This window comes from Homarus americanus, unplaced genomic scaffold (genome assembly GCF_018991925.1).
Source record: "Homarus americanus isolate GMGI-L3 unplaced genomic scaffold, GMGI_Hamer_2.0 scaffold48406, whole genome shotgun sequence".
NCBI lineage: Eukaryota > Metazoa > Arthropoda > Malacostraca > Decapoda > Nephropidae > Homarus > Homarus americanus.
In genome coordinates, this window is record NW_024753828.1 from 5,674,434 (window position 1) to 5,689,856 (window position 15,423).

Consider the following 15,423-nt stretch of genomic DNA (forward strand, 5'->3'; position numbering starts at 1 on the left):
CTCTGTCTGGAGCATGAGATCCCACCCACAATTTTAAGATTTCCTTAAGTTGATGTGTGCGTGTGAAAGCTTATGATAATGTAGACGTTCTGCAGTTGGGTTTAAATATCGAAGTGAGAATGTTTAGGAGTGTAAGAATCCATATCTTGTTGATGATTGTTATTATGATATATATTTTTGTGATTCAGTAAAGCCATGTATCAGCTATAGACCGAGTCATGGTCAGGGATTTTCTGATAATCTTAAAAATCAGAGTTAGATTGTACAACCTATTTTTTTGCTTAAGCTGTAGACGTCCTCACCTAGTCATTACTACGGATTGTTTGCCTCTCTTCTGTTTTAATTTATTATAGTATGTGTCTCTGTGATGGTAATTCTTTTCATTAAGTTGTAATAAATTTTAGGCTGTTTGTTAGAATTTCAGGATATTGACAAAAATGATTCTTTAAGATTCATGAGTTCATAACTAATTTTGTGGTAAAAGAATATCTTAGAATTTGTGCAGCTGAAGTTACTGACATTATAGTGAAGGTTAAATGATTAATTTTGCGTTCAATTTAATGATTGCTGAATTTTTTGTTCTCGGTAGCAAATATTTAGCATAAAGCAGGATGATTGGTTGACCTGTTATGTTTACTGTTACGTAAACAGTAGATGAAGAGTCTGGTGATTGACTTTTTATTAAGTCAGAAGTAACTGTGATGATTAAGTTATGCTAAATATCTTGTTCATATTTATTTAAGGACTATAGGTGTATTGTGGTTCAATTAAGAAATAGCATCACTCATTTTTATTGCCTTTACCAAAGCGAGGTTTGCCACTCACAAGGAAACGTTTCATATCAGACTATACGTGGTATATGACTTTTGTGTCAGAATATGCTCAACGTGTAAACTTGGACTAGGAACCTTTCAGGATATTGCCAAGACCAAAGACTGCTATTTAATTGACAATTAGGATGGGCTTAACTGTGTGAACACAGTTCATAAAAATAGAGATCTTGCCACCTTGTAAGCATTTCTGGGTAATTGGTGTCAAGCTCTTGTTACCTTGTAATTAATGCTGGTTTCTAGATGTCAAAAATTTGCCATCTTATAAACATTGCCAATTACAAGGTGTCAAGAGCTTGCCACCTTGTGAACATTGCTAATTGCATGGTCTTAAGTTTTTGCCACCCTGTGCACATTATGAGGTACAAGGTGTCAAATTTTGTCACCTTGTAAACCTTGCCAGTTACAAGGTGTCATTACAAGTAGTACAAAGTCCGGCTGCAGTATTATTGTGAGTTCACCGCTACTGGCACCACTGGCACGAAGACATTGATAATGAGTTTTTTTTTATTGATTTGAAATATCGATATTTTAAGTAACTTCTGAATAAGCTCTATGAAAGATCATTGGCCAGCAAGCCAAGTAGAGTTGGGCCCATTATCAATCTGGAGCTACACATCTGTAAACATAGGTTGACTTGCTTGGTTGTTTGTGACTAGCTTGTGCTACATGCACTTCGTATATATTTCCTGACCAGTGTCGCCCAACGTCGCAGTTTGGTCTTATATCTAAGCCGGCAACTTTTATTTTAGTAGACCAAAGAGTCTGAGGAGAGTTTTCAGCGGTGAAAAAATATTTATTACGATTGTCAGATCCTTAATAAGAAATTCTTTTTAGTTTATAATTTTAAAAGTTTTTGTAAATTAATACCCGGTCTGGAATATTGCCGTTTCTGATGGGAGGTACGACTGCTCATTTTTTTATTATTATTCTTATTATTATTTAATTTTTTTTTTTTTTTTGTAGTTAAAATCCTCAAGCTAACATGGCCACCTTCAAGAACTTAACAAGTTACAGAAATCATTCCTTTTGGTGGTTAGTTTGGTCAGGGTTTTTTCTTATTCCCTTAATTTTTCTCTTGTGTTTTTAATTTAAATTTAGTTGATGTGAAAAGTTTATTAGTTCATACCATGTATGGAGTTGATGGGATATATTTATATGCATCACCCTAGTTCATTGTTGTAATGTGTGTGTATTGAATCACATTGCCAGAAAAGGAGTTGATGTGTTTGATATCACATTCCAGGGTCTATAGCTAAATTAGCTACAGAGGGTCCATGATTGTTACAGATGTGTTGTGTAATAAGGGTCCATACTACTGCATATTGTGTCATACCTAAAGAGGAAGGCCCTTAATCTCATGTTTTTGTCCTATCTTATGAGATTTTTTAATGCTTAAAAAGTGGAAAAATGTTTTATGCTAAGCAGTTGTTCATTTACACTTGTTTAATAAAGGAAGCACATTTAGGAAAAATTTTCAAGAACAAATGTTTATACAAATAGTACTGAAGAGTTGGTGGAATTCAGGTGTATATTCCCCTGATGTGAGTGATGAGGTGTTGTAAACCTCCTCTCAGTGAACTGTTGTTGGTACCGTCCATTTTATGGTCACTTGCTGAAAATCTACAAGTACGGTAAAGTCTCCCCTAACTGGAAGAATTTGTTTGTTGCAAGTTTGGTTACAGGGAAATTTCGGTTACTCAAATGTTACCTTATCCAAACAAAAGTATCATTATACTGTTCATGATATTTTTCAATAACTCATGCAATTTTCCAGATTATAATTACACAACCAACAAAACTTCTCCCATATCATTGGAAAATATTGGTGAAAGATTTATAAAAAAAATAATAATGAAGCACACTCCATGAATACCACTTGTTCTGTACTTTAATGTTCACAGCAGTACATTTAAACCTAATCCATACAGTAAAATTATACCAAACTAATGGAATTTAGATACATAACAGTAAAGGGTATTGTTTTCTATTAAAGGGTGTAGAATTATAAGTGTCCTATTGTAGGCACAGTCTCTGCAACAATTACTTTGTCGAAGTTAGCAGTACTCAGTCTGGTTCTACATAAATTTTCTTTTACTGGCTGTCCTGGCTTAGCCTTTTAGGATTGTTGCTACAACATTTTTCAACCATATTGTATATCATGATGGTCACTTCCCATATTATTTTCCTTTATTAGTATGTTCATGAACTCTACATTTTTAAAAATCATTTCAGTGTCAACATGGGTGTTACTTAGGCATAGATCATTTGTTACTTAATGCACAGAATAAAAAAAATTCAAGGGGGAAATCTGAGTGCCACTAAACATTTAAATCAAAAGAGCAGACAAGGGGACTGTAAAGGTCAAATGGGGAGAGTAAAAGAGGGTGCTGGCCAGTGAAGGAGAGAAGGGAACCACACTATGAAAGGTTGTGACAGCCAATCTGTGCTGTAACCCACCTGCCAAAATCAAAGCACAATGTGTATTAGCATGTTTACAGATTACACTGAACTGGATTATTTCATGAGTAACTGAAATGAGGGAAACCTCAGAAATAACGGAGAGCTTCCAAATCCATTTTTTGGATGTTTTTGCATAAGGGAGACTTTGCTGTCTTGTGTACAGTATTTAGTATATGGTGTACAGGAAATGTATATTTTCCTGTGTTTAATACACTCAAGATACAATATCCTGTGGTTGCCTAAACCTTGGGACAAACCCACAGAATATAATTTATCTACACTTTGGTTTCAGAGTTAATAAAGTGTATATGAAATAGTTTCATAAGAGAAGTGTAACTAATGCTGTTGAAAGTTGTCCCTTGATATATTACATGAAACATTGTACAGAATCTTGTTTGTATGTTAGAAAGATAGTTATTACAGTTTAGTTTGGGAAGCATCAGTGGATATTTTCCTTTAAGTGAAATGGATGGCTGCAAGCAGAATGGTTCACAATAAAGCTTAATTATTCAATAAAACTCCTGAATAACTGTAGAAGCTTCCTGCTCCACCACTTGTGTGGCCAATATTTCCCAGTTTTCTACAGCACTGAAGAAATCATTTAATTTAGCACGGAGGGAAAAACAGTAACATTTCAGGTTTTAGTACAGTAGTACTCCTGCATGGTTTTCTTATAAATCAAAGGTACAAAGTATTATTACGTTATTTTCTCTAAGGTGTATTTAACGGTAACTTATGACAAGCCTGCAAATTCTCGATAATATTCTGTAATTAACCCCCTCCATTCTCCCCTCTCCGCCCCACAAAGGAAAATTAAGCAAACGTGTTTTAATTTTTTCCTGCTTTTTTTCCCGCTATTGAATTTGCCTCATTTTTCTTGTCATATTGTAAATGGTATTATGACTTCAGTTTCAATAAGTGAGCTCCTGTAGTATAATATTTATACTGTACAGTATTCATGTTTTCATGTAACATTTCCATTTTGTGTCACAACAGTCTTGATACTGTTATTTATTTACAAAGATGTACAGTATTGGAGAAACCATTTGTGATGTGATCTGGTTTATTCAACAATTGTATTAAATGGCAGTTGAATTTTCAAAATTTACTTGCTGTGCACTGTTATCTCTGCTCCGTATGGTGTACCAGCAGCCACCAGCCAAAAGATTCCTTACGGTTGCATTCCAACCCCTCTTGTATTAAACACCAAGCTGTAACATTCAAATTACAGTAGTATATATTTGGTGAGATAATTAAAGTTCAGAATTTCAGATTGAAATAACGTTGCAAGGGCTTTAACCCTTTGGTTACCATAAGACTATATTGGTGTGGCCAAGCCTCAAGCCATCTTGTCTAGTTCCTTTTTATTGTTCACGTTGTTCCTTCCAAATGAAAGTAAATAACCCGGAGGAACCGTGTACTGTATTGTCTGAATCTTCATGAACTAGAGGTATTATCTTTCAAAGATAATAGAAATATCAGTAGAGCGTACCCTCATTTGGTGTACAGTATTTCTTACCTGATATTAGTCCACTAGACTGATGGATTATCTTCAGTTTCCAAAAATAACTTTTTTTCAGTTTTATAGGACAGGATTTGTCTGAGTCAGGAAGTTTGTAATATCAGGATCACTGTTTAGTGCTCATTTAAATTTTTTTACCAGAAACAATGTGGCTAGTAATGCTTTTTTTCTCATGATTAATTTAAAGAGCAATTAATAAAGCTTTCCTAGGTCCTTCCTTTCTCAAACATGATTTTGACCCAAGAGTGTTGCACCTTCTGGTATATGGTTGTGATGATTTGCTTTCAGATTGCTTAATTTAGTCATGAACAGTCAAAGCATTGTCTTGCTGTCAAGAATGTATATGAAATATTTTACTCATTAATGCCTTGTATGTATTTCTATCAAACTTACCAGAATATCCAGTTATATGAGGTGGAAGAGGTGCACTAAACCTCCCAAGAAACTAAATTTATCATCTGTCCAAGTCCAGAGAAAGCATATGTACAGTTCTTGGTATATTAAGACTTGAGCATTGCCCAGCTGCACCATGAATTGTCTTTTGCTATTCATGTTCATTAGTAATATATTTTCATTCATTCTTCCACATTTGGACACAATTTTTCTTGCCGGTGCACTGCCTCTAGTCATTCCTCTGGTGCACGCCACTGACTCAATCCTTGACCATAAAAGCACAGTAATTGACTTGCCTCATCTTTGTGAAGTTTACTGCCCTCTCCTACAGTATTTGCTTTCCTCAGCTTTTTATTGATTATGCTCTATGTGCCCTTGCAACATCGGTCGATAATGATAATTTTCAATTCATATGAAAGAATTTTTGTGCCAACCAAGTGTAGGTATCTGTGTCCACACCGTAGTTAAATTTTACACCAGAAGGAGAAATTTTGCAATTAGTGTTTCCTATGTTTTGATCATATGTCTGTTAATTATCCAAGGTCTTATTGGGACACTGGATGATTCTAATACTCGCCTTCAGCTCTGTCTAAGTTATGGTACCAGTCCTACCTATCTTGAGTAAGAAATGCAAACTCTGGTCTATGGTGTACCCAAATACCATTGAAGGCATTTCCTTGTGTAAAAGCATTCTCTCCCATGGGCTACATTTATTCTGCTGCTCATATTGTGGGAGTGTATATGTTATGAAATCCCATACTGATCATCACAAACTTCACATTTCATATCTTCATGCTCTATTGGATTCTCCCTGCCTAATGGCTGCTCTGTAAAGCTTACTGTACATACTATTAACCAAAGGAAAGTAGGGAATTAACCAGTCAGTGGATATAGTACAGTATATGAAAATTTGGGGATTATTTAAGCAATTTATAATAAATAACAGTCTTACAGTAACAGATGTATCTTGTATTCACAGAACAATGGAGACATCTGTATGTAGTACAGTATACAGTACATTGAAAATTCTTTCACAGGAACTTCTGACATGAACTTGTACTAAAAAATTTAAGAGCATCTCTTATGGATTAATGCTCGAGAAGGTTGGGTGTGATTGTAAAGGTAATTAAAGGCTGTAGTGGGCTCAGGTGGTGGAGGTTAGGGTATGGTTTTCAGTTGTGGTGAAGATGACACATGTCTGTTGCCAACAGCAACTGCTCATCCACACCACCAGTCTGCCAGCTAACTTCAAGCCAGTCTTGTAAACTGTAAATAATGTGTTGCTCTCATTTATTTCCCTTTGTACAAAAACAATAAAATTCTCTCAATTTCATGGACTTTATTACAATAAACTGTTACTGTTATATATATGCTTTCATAGTGAAAAGTTATTGTAACCAAGAGTGTTTGTTTATAAGTTGGTCCATAATATAGTGCACAATATTAAAATTACATTGTATGTACTTAGCTCATGCTGTTATACTGAAGAGTTCTTTGGAAGTTTTTTGAAAATTACCTTGTGTATGTGTGCCCACTTGACTACCAACTACAGGGAGGTCCATTTCACTCATTGTGACTCGTATCAATTTAACTTTTCATTTCCACTATGCTTAATGCGTATCTATCCCACATATCCATCTGATACAGTACTCCTATTGCATCTAGTATGTGGATGGCCTTCTCCCTCACCTCATCTTCCCACTCCTGCATCAAGACCTTACTCTTCACCACCCATTCTAACATATAGCCTCTTCTGTTTACCTTTTCCACCCTTGAATACTGTACTTCTAACTCCCATGAAATGGGGAGGTGTAAATAATAAACCCTCCTATCAGTTCCACCCTTTCTCACACCAGCCCCATTTAATTTATCCCATTCCCCATATTCAGAGGCAAGGGAGAAGGAAAAATGAGAGTCCCCAATTTACAAACACCTGCACTTACTAACAGGTCCCAATGCAGTACTGTACTGTATAGTACAGTACTATGTTCATCACAAAAATCTGTAACTAATATTCCATATTTCAACAGTTTATAATGTTTGATATCACTTAATTTACATAATTTGTTATGTATGGGATATTGTTATTACTGTATTGCTGTTTTTTTATGGGCAGGTATGTGTTTTAACCTAACTTATAGAAATAACTTCTGACTTACCAACAGGGTCCTGGAACATAACCCGTTCATAACTCGGGGACTGCCTGTGTGTATACTGTATACCTGTATTAAATTTACAGTATAATAAACATTTATTGGTATCAGAAGAAACAAAATGAAGAATACCACAACAAAAAATTTTGTGATACTAATGTACAATGAGCAGGACCACTAAACTTATTACAGTAGTTCATGTAATAAAACTACAGTATGTGGGTTCTTGGCCGCTCCTGTACTAAAGAATACTGTATCACTTTTGGCCTAATTTATTGTCTCTGAAAAATTAAATTTAATGTATTTACCTGAAATTTTAATTTTCTGCTTATTTATTGATTTTTTATTGGGTTTCAAGTAAAGTGTTTAGTACATAAACTATGGTATTGAATTTTTTTATTTTGTTTTCATTGGCTTAATATGAAGGCGACTCTTGGCCAAAATTCAAAGAACTTTTTTATTGTTTTCAAACATTCAAATCAAATTACTCCAAATCTTTTGATTCTGTCTAGTGAGAACAAATATTAAAGGTTTAAAATTTTTGAGCTTGTGAAAATAAAAGAAACTAAAAACATGCCTCTTCATGCTGCTTTTGTCCATGAATTATCGAGACAAACTAGGTTTTACATGATACATTTCCAGATGATACACACCAGACAAACCCAATCTAACCAAATACAGTACAGTAACCTCTCTGGATTGTACTTGAGGGTTGGCGACCATAGTCCTCTGCCTTTTTTATATATATATACAGTGTGTATATATATATATATATATATATATATATATATATATATATATATATATATATATATATATATATATATATATATATATTCACCCATTGCAGTCTCTGCTTTCCCATGCCCTTCTTCCCTCAACCTTGCCCATTAATATTTCTGTTATCCCTTCATCCCTAATTAATATGACCAAAGTACTGTACAGGGAATCTCATCTGTATTTTTAAATATTTATCTTGGAGTTTTTGGAATCAGATGACCCTTGACCAATTCACCTCCCTGAAAATAACTCGTTCAATATACTGTACTGGACACCATTTTAATGGGTGCAGTCAAGGATTCTTAGTGCAGAATAAGGTTTTATAGTCTATCATACACAGAGCTGGCTGCATGAATATTCTTGATACAGTATATATTCCAAAACACTGTTAATTTGAGAACCTTAGCCAAGCTATATTTAAAAGTTTCTAACGTTACATTTATATAACCAAATACATTTGTCTTCAAGAGGTATTAATTGTAGCCCATTTGTACAGTATTTGGTCTGTTTTGTCAATGCATCAAAGATGCAAAATTTTATTGATAAAATCCCTAGAAAATCTTTGGAATTCCAACTTTCAAATAAATGTAAATACACATAACAAGAAATCTAGGAATTAACTGCAGCCTGTCTTTAAATAATTTGTTTGCTTAAATGTTTCAAAATGTTTAGGTCATAAGCCCACAGACAAAACAAAATTTTCATCTGCATCTATAAAACAACCACAGTTACAACACTTGAAAGCAAGGCTGCAATCAGGGAGAAAAGAACATGCAATTCACCCAACATGCCGTATAATTTTCAAATCATCTACAGAGTTACAGTTTCACTTTCTATCCCCCCAATATCCGCCTCCACTCGGCAGCCCCACCACCGCATTCTCAAAGATGTGTACAGGTATACTGTACATAAATTTTCCCTGGACTAGTAATGTGAGAATGTACTTGGCTGTCTCGCCAGTGACGAGACAAAAGTTGGATTCTCAGATTATCGTATTGAATTCCTTATAACTGGAGGTGCAGCTCTTTAGCTTACAGTACTTATGTTATGACAAAAATGGAATATCAGATATTGTATAGTTTAATTCTCCCCTGATTGGTAATGTGAGAATGTACATCTCGCACGCCATGGCACAGATGCATGGGTTTTCAAAGGTTAATTGAATCATAGGTTAAATTTCCTATTACTGGAGAATGGGATATAACTGACTCACTCGCAGTAAACAAAGATGAATTGTCAAAGGTTCGCATGTCATGGTTCTCAAAACTGGCAATGAGTCGTGAGAACATATACAGGTAGATGTATTCCCTCAGGTTAGTACGTTAAAATTTTCTTCCCAAATTGGTACTGAAAGAACGTTTCTCACTGGTTTATTTCTGATGTACACAAAGAAGAATTCGGAAAGTTTCATACATTAATTTAACATGAACTAGAAATTATTATTATAATTATTCGTCCCCCCAGGCCCCGATGTGGGTTAGTGACCTGTGCCCGGGTGGGCGAATCCCCGTAAAAAAAAAAAAAAAAAAACATGGGTTCACAAAGATTCAAGTATTTGATAAATTTAGATGTGAAGGGAACTGATCACACAAACACACTTATGTACAATATATTTAGTCCTGACTAGGGAGACCAAAGAATGTATCATGACACACAAGTACAGTATTGTACATATAGTATATGTACCCAGCTTTGCCCATCACTTCCCCCAGTTAGCAAGGTATGTACACTACAACCACCCAAGCAACATCTGTTAACCTCACTCAACCTTACATAATTTTCTTAATCTTTAACCTTAGTTCATGTTCATCCTAACCTTAACCTGAAGTTGAAGTGGTCTATTCTCACTCTATATAACTTAAACTAACTTCAACTTGACCTAACCTCACAACATACCAAAGCAGTTTAAATCTGAGCATGTTTAGATTAAAATAATTCACTTACATAACCAAACCTAAACATCACATAGCATATACAGTACTTTAGCTTTTATGTAAACTTGAACTGATTTTACTTAACATAATATAACCTACTGTAACTTAATTTAAACCTAAATTAGCCTATCCTCAACGGTTAGTTAAACAAATTATAATTTTTTATTTTCATATTATAATTATAACATTGTAGCGCATTATACACCTAATGACCATCATGTTTTATAACAATCGTTGTCATCTGCTTTTATGTCTTCACCCAGGCAAAATGTTCACGGTGTTCCACCGTACATGGAAGATTTTGCTAAAGCTGGTGTAATTTGGGGTGGACAGGCCACACAAGGGAACAGCAACAATGAAATTTAAAAGGGACTGAACCAGAGCTTAATTCATCAAAATTCAAGTAATAACTATGAAATTCTGGGCTCTATAGTGAAGCAGCCATTATAACACAATTTTTAACCTTTAAATGAGACAGAAAATGCAAGGTAAAGGGGAAAATAAGAGAGAAAGTAGAAGTTGAGAGTAGCAGGCGATGATAGCACCATGAGTAAACTTCCCTACCACTCCCCGAATTGTATAGCCATGACGTCATCTTGTTGATTTCTGTTCGCCATGCGTAACCAAATTTGTTCATTATTATTATTATTTTCATTTTATTTTATTTTTTAGTAAAGAAACTTTAAACGGTGTTTAAACGAGTGAACGAAATCTAAAAAGTCAATAAGTATTTAAAAGACCAAACATTTTAGTCTTAAAATCTTCCCATATAGTATTTTGTATCTGCAATGAGAAAACTGAATGATATTGAAAAGAATGAAAGGCACGAAAAAACATTGTTTAAAACGGTTTTATAATGATTATTATTGCTTTTGCTTGTCCGATTTCATTACTGTATTCTATTATTTTTATGACTTTGGTAACCGATTGAACGCTCAGTGGCTTTAGTCTTCTTGTTGACATGTGTTGCGGAGGGTTACCCAAGCCTTGCTGACCCATGCGTGTATTGACAAGGTCGGAATGGATGAGGATTACGCCAGGCGCTGGTTATCGTTCGTGATGAAATTGAGCCTAATGGATGAGGGTTACGCCAAACGCTGGTGATCGCTCGCGGTATTGTCTTGAACCAGGTTGGCAAGGTGTAGGAGAAAGCGGCCAGATCAGGTGGGTAGACCCAGTTAATGGTATTCCACCTTTTTGTTGAGTTTTAGAAATAGAAAGTTTGTTAGGTATTTTGTGTATTATGTGAGTGTGTGTGTGAGTGAACAGGAACAGTAGTTTTCACAGCCAATATAACTTTAAAATCGGCAGCACGGTCCAAAACAAGTACAAAATAGCAACATATCTTATAATTTCCACATATACATACAGCCTCTCCCATACTATCTAAAAACCCTTGAAACCTATCCCAGATTATCCAGGAACCTTTGAAGCCAATCCTAAACTATTCAGGAGCCAATGAAACCTATCCTAGACTATCCAGGAAATAAGGCTACGTTATAAGATAGTGAAGAGGTGGGCGAGGCAGGTTTAAAGGGACAGGAGGGATGCAAAGGGGTAGTAAACCGTAATTATATCATAAGGTCATCCCGGGTAGTGGGGTTACCTCCTGGGAGAGACAATTTACCCCCGCCCCATAGGAAAACTATCCCTTAGGTTAAGTTGGGTTAAAGTTAGCTTTTGTGTTCCTTCATGTTGTCTGGTGTTAAGTGAACCTACCTAGTTATGGTAAAATGCCGACCGGTAGTTCTTGTGTGTTTTATTAAGCGTATTTTTTTACTTGGAGCAATCGTATTTCCTGAACATTCGCCCCCAATAGCTTAGTTCACCTGAAGATTAACCACCCTAACGCTACCTGGAAGGGGGGGGGGGTAGAATAGGTTAGGTTAATGTTTGGTTGGTTAGTCTCAAGGTGAAAGTAATTTAAGGGTGAATCTTCAGGTAATCCTGGCAACCAGTTAGATTAGGTCAGGTTGGATTATTTTAGGTTAGGTTATGATAGCATTAGGGTGATTTATTTCCAAGTAAAAATAAGCTGTAGTGAATCTTCAAGTGGAAATAAACTGGGAGTGAGTGAATCTTCAAGCGAACTTCTCAACCGGTTAGGTATATTTTTACATCACACACCAACAAGAAATATCTATCATGCAAACCTTTATCTATCTGGAGCATTATTTCTTTGTCTCAACCCCATTTTTTTAACTCGTTTTAATATTTCTGGAGCAACTTTCTGAGGGAGTTGTGACATGTCAGAAAGATCACCCTAAAGTTGAACTAGTGTCGCGCTTCCTCCTGTAAGACCACTGACACCTGCTACTGGAGGGTGAGGAGGAAGAGGTGGTGGTGGATTTGTTATGATGAGAGGAGGAAGTGGATTTGTGATGATACGAGGAGGAGGAGGAAGAGAAATGATGATGATTGTGAGGAAGAGAAAGATTTTATGATGAAAGAGGATTTGTGAAGGAAGGAGGGAAAGGGGAAAAAAGAGATGGGAGGGAGAGAGAAGGAACGGAGGGGGATAGAGAAAGTTTACCATACTATGTCCTGTATGACCTCTCTCTCTCCCTCCCTCTCCCCTTTGTATCGTTTTCTTTGTTTTTTCCCTTTCAACATCGTATATATGATTCACGACTTAACTATGGAACCGGAAATAAAATGCTCATGGAAGTGTTATTTTCGCTTCGAGTTTATCGTTAAACGCGTCAGTCATTTCAAAAGACATCCGTTTACCATTACCTGTACTCGCGCTAATTAGTGGTAATCGGTAGTAGTGAATTATTAATCACTTGGTCACAATGAATTAACCTCTTGAGTATGATGATTTATTCTCTTGTGTGATAATGTTATCCCTTGAGTACAATGACGTAACCCCTTGAGCCCGATGACTTAGCTCCCTGTGTACATTACCATCGTACTCGAGCTATGACGCTTTACAGTTGTCTTGTTGGTGTCATCTGAAGCCCTCTTCACCGGTGTCACATGAGGGTCACCTGTGTCACATGAGGGTCACCTGTGTCATATGAGAGTCACCTATCCACCACGTATTGATGAATTACCTATCTTGTGCAATTTTCTTTTGTTACAAATTTTATGACACTGATGATCACTAGTGACAAAATCTGTATCACATTAAACAAATTAATTAAAAAATATTCGAACATTTCACTAAGAAAAAATCATATTGCCCACCATAGTTTAGGATTGATCTAGGTTCGTACCTCCATCAGTTGTCACTGGGCTGGAGTGTTCGTGTACAGTGGCCTCAATTCTTCACCATGACAAAACTCATCAACACATTAAAATTATAAGGTACTTTGTATTGGAAGTGATGATGCCTTAGGTTAGGTTAGGGTAAGTGATTGTAAGTTTCCCAATTGTTCAGTTCTTTACTTTAACTTTTTGCTACTCTTTAGTTTAGTAGCAGGTTAAGCGGTCGTTCATTTCTCCGTTGTGCAAGTACTGGATGTGTGCAGGTTGTTGACTGCACGTGAATATATTCCAGTGTTTGTCAGGTTTGGTCTAAAAAGAGTAGACACTTGGTGGTAAAATGATTCCACGAGTTGTCAACCTTTATCTTGAAGAAATAATCTGTGCTGGTGGCGTCTGTAGGGCGTGACTCCAGGGGGCGGGAATATGTTTAATTGATATCAGGTATTTCAGTTTGTGGATGTCATGAAGTTAGGAAGGTATTTTTCCTCAGTAGTTGTCCCTTGAATAATTATACTTCCTTTCTAAACACTAAATCAGTTTATGGACAGTGTTTTCCCATCTGTAAATTATACATTTTCACCGTTAAAAAAAATATGTGCCTCAGTTTGTTGTATACACAAGTCCTCTTTCTCATCAACTGTCCCGTATTTTTTTCAGAGTGGGGGTGTTGACCCCCTTCCCCCTCCCCGCCGGTCCGCTACTGCTAGTGGTCCCGAACTCACCTTCCAGGTGTTATCATCTTACTGCCTCACCACACCCATCTAATATTCCTGGTAACTCTGTCTTTCCTCAACTAACCCACTGATACACATTGTACCAAGGAATATCATTTATCTCCTTACTACCTTTCTGCCGGGTGTGTACTGTGTAGATCTTTTCCCGGCCCATAGGGTAAAACTGATCCATCACTCATACGGCGCTGCCAGCCTCCCGCCTAGTGTAATTTTCTCCCTGCCCGCACAAAAATTCTATCCCTCCAGTGGCCGAGTGAAGGATCAGTTTTATTAACACCCGCACGGTGAGATGGTTAGTTGTAGCTGCCCAAATGTGTTTATCACTTGGGTAAAATAATCTTTGAGTGTACACATTACTGGCGGGTTGATTGGTTGGTAACCACCTCTCTGGGTGACTTAACTGATGGACAGGCCGCCTCGTCAAATGCTCTCTGAATGTCCCACATACCTGACTCAATAAACGGTCTCAGCGGCGCATATGACAAAATGTTCTGTTAGTGGCCTTCGTGACTCTTAAATTTTCTGATTGGCTCTCATGGCTCATAAAATGCTCTCTGGGTGGCTAGCGTGGCCAAGAAATGAAACGCGCGCTGAGTGGCCCATGAACCCCATCATATTAAACATGAAATATAGATAGATAAATCAATAAATACAGTAAATCACTAAAGAGTACATGTTGGAGGTGGTGGCTGGTATATGATGGATGTGACGAGGGTGATGACCTATTGGTGGTGTCGGAAGCCCAGGCAGGTCGTGGGAGAAAGCTGCAGGCTGGACCACGCGTCTCCTCCTCCCCCCTCCCCGACACCCAGCTGTTGAGAGGGTGATGGTTAAACTCTTCTTAATATCTTTAGGCAGAAACAACCCCGGGCGGTGTTTTTTAGAGAGGGTAAGGCTCTCCAGGTAATGATGTGATGTCTTCTTTGCGGCGGAGAAAGAGACAGACAGGGTTTTCTCCCATGAATGAGGTTATAATTCTTCGTCTATAAATTATTTTCCTTCTCCAAGTTCAATTTCATGAGAATAGAAAAATAACGAGACCGTAAAAACTCCATCTGTGTGTAAGAGGTACATGTTTCCTGTTATATCCTCACTACTACTACGACCACCACTACTACTACTACTACTACTTTTTTTTTTTTTTTTTTTATAAAGAAACGTGGCCTCCATCCTCCCCCAATAGCCACACCTTCGCCGCCATTTATTTACCTTAATATTAAATATCCTAATACATAAGAAGCTATCCTAACTGTGTTAGATTAGTTGAGCCGCAGATCTATGCGGCATTCAGTGACTGTAGCCTCATAGTCAATATCTGCAGCAGTTGTCGGAGTAGGGACAGAAGCTCTCGTTCCCCTGAGGCAGAGCAAAGCCGACCGAAGGAGAGAGAAGGACAGTCGGCAT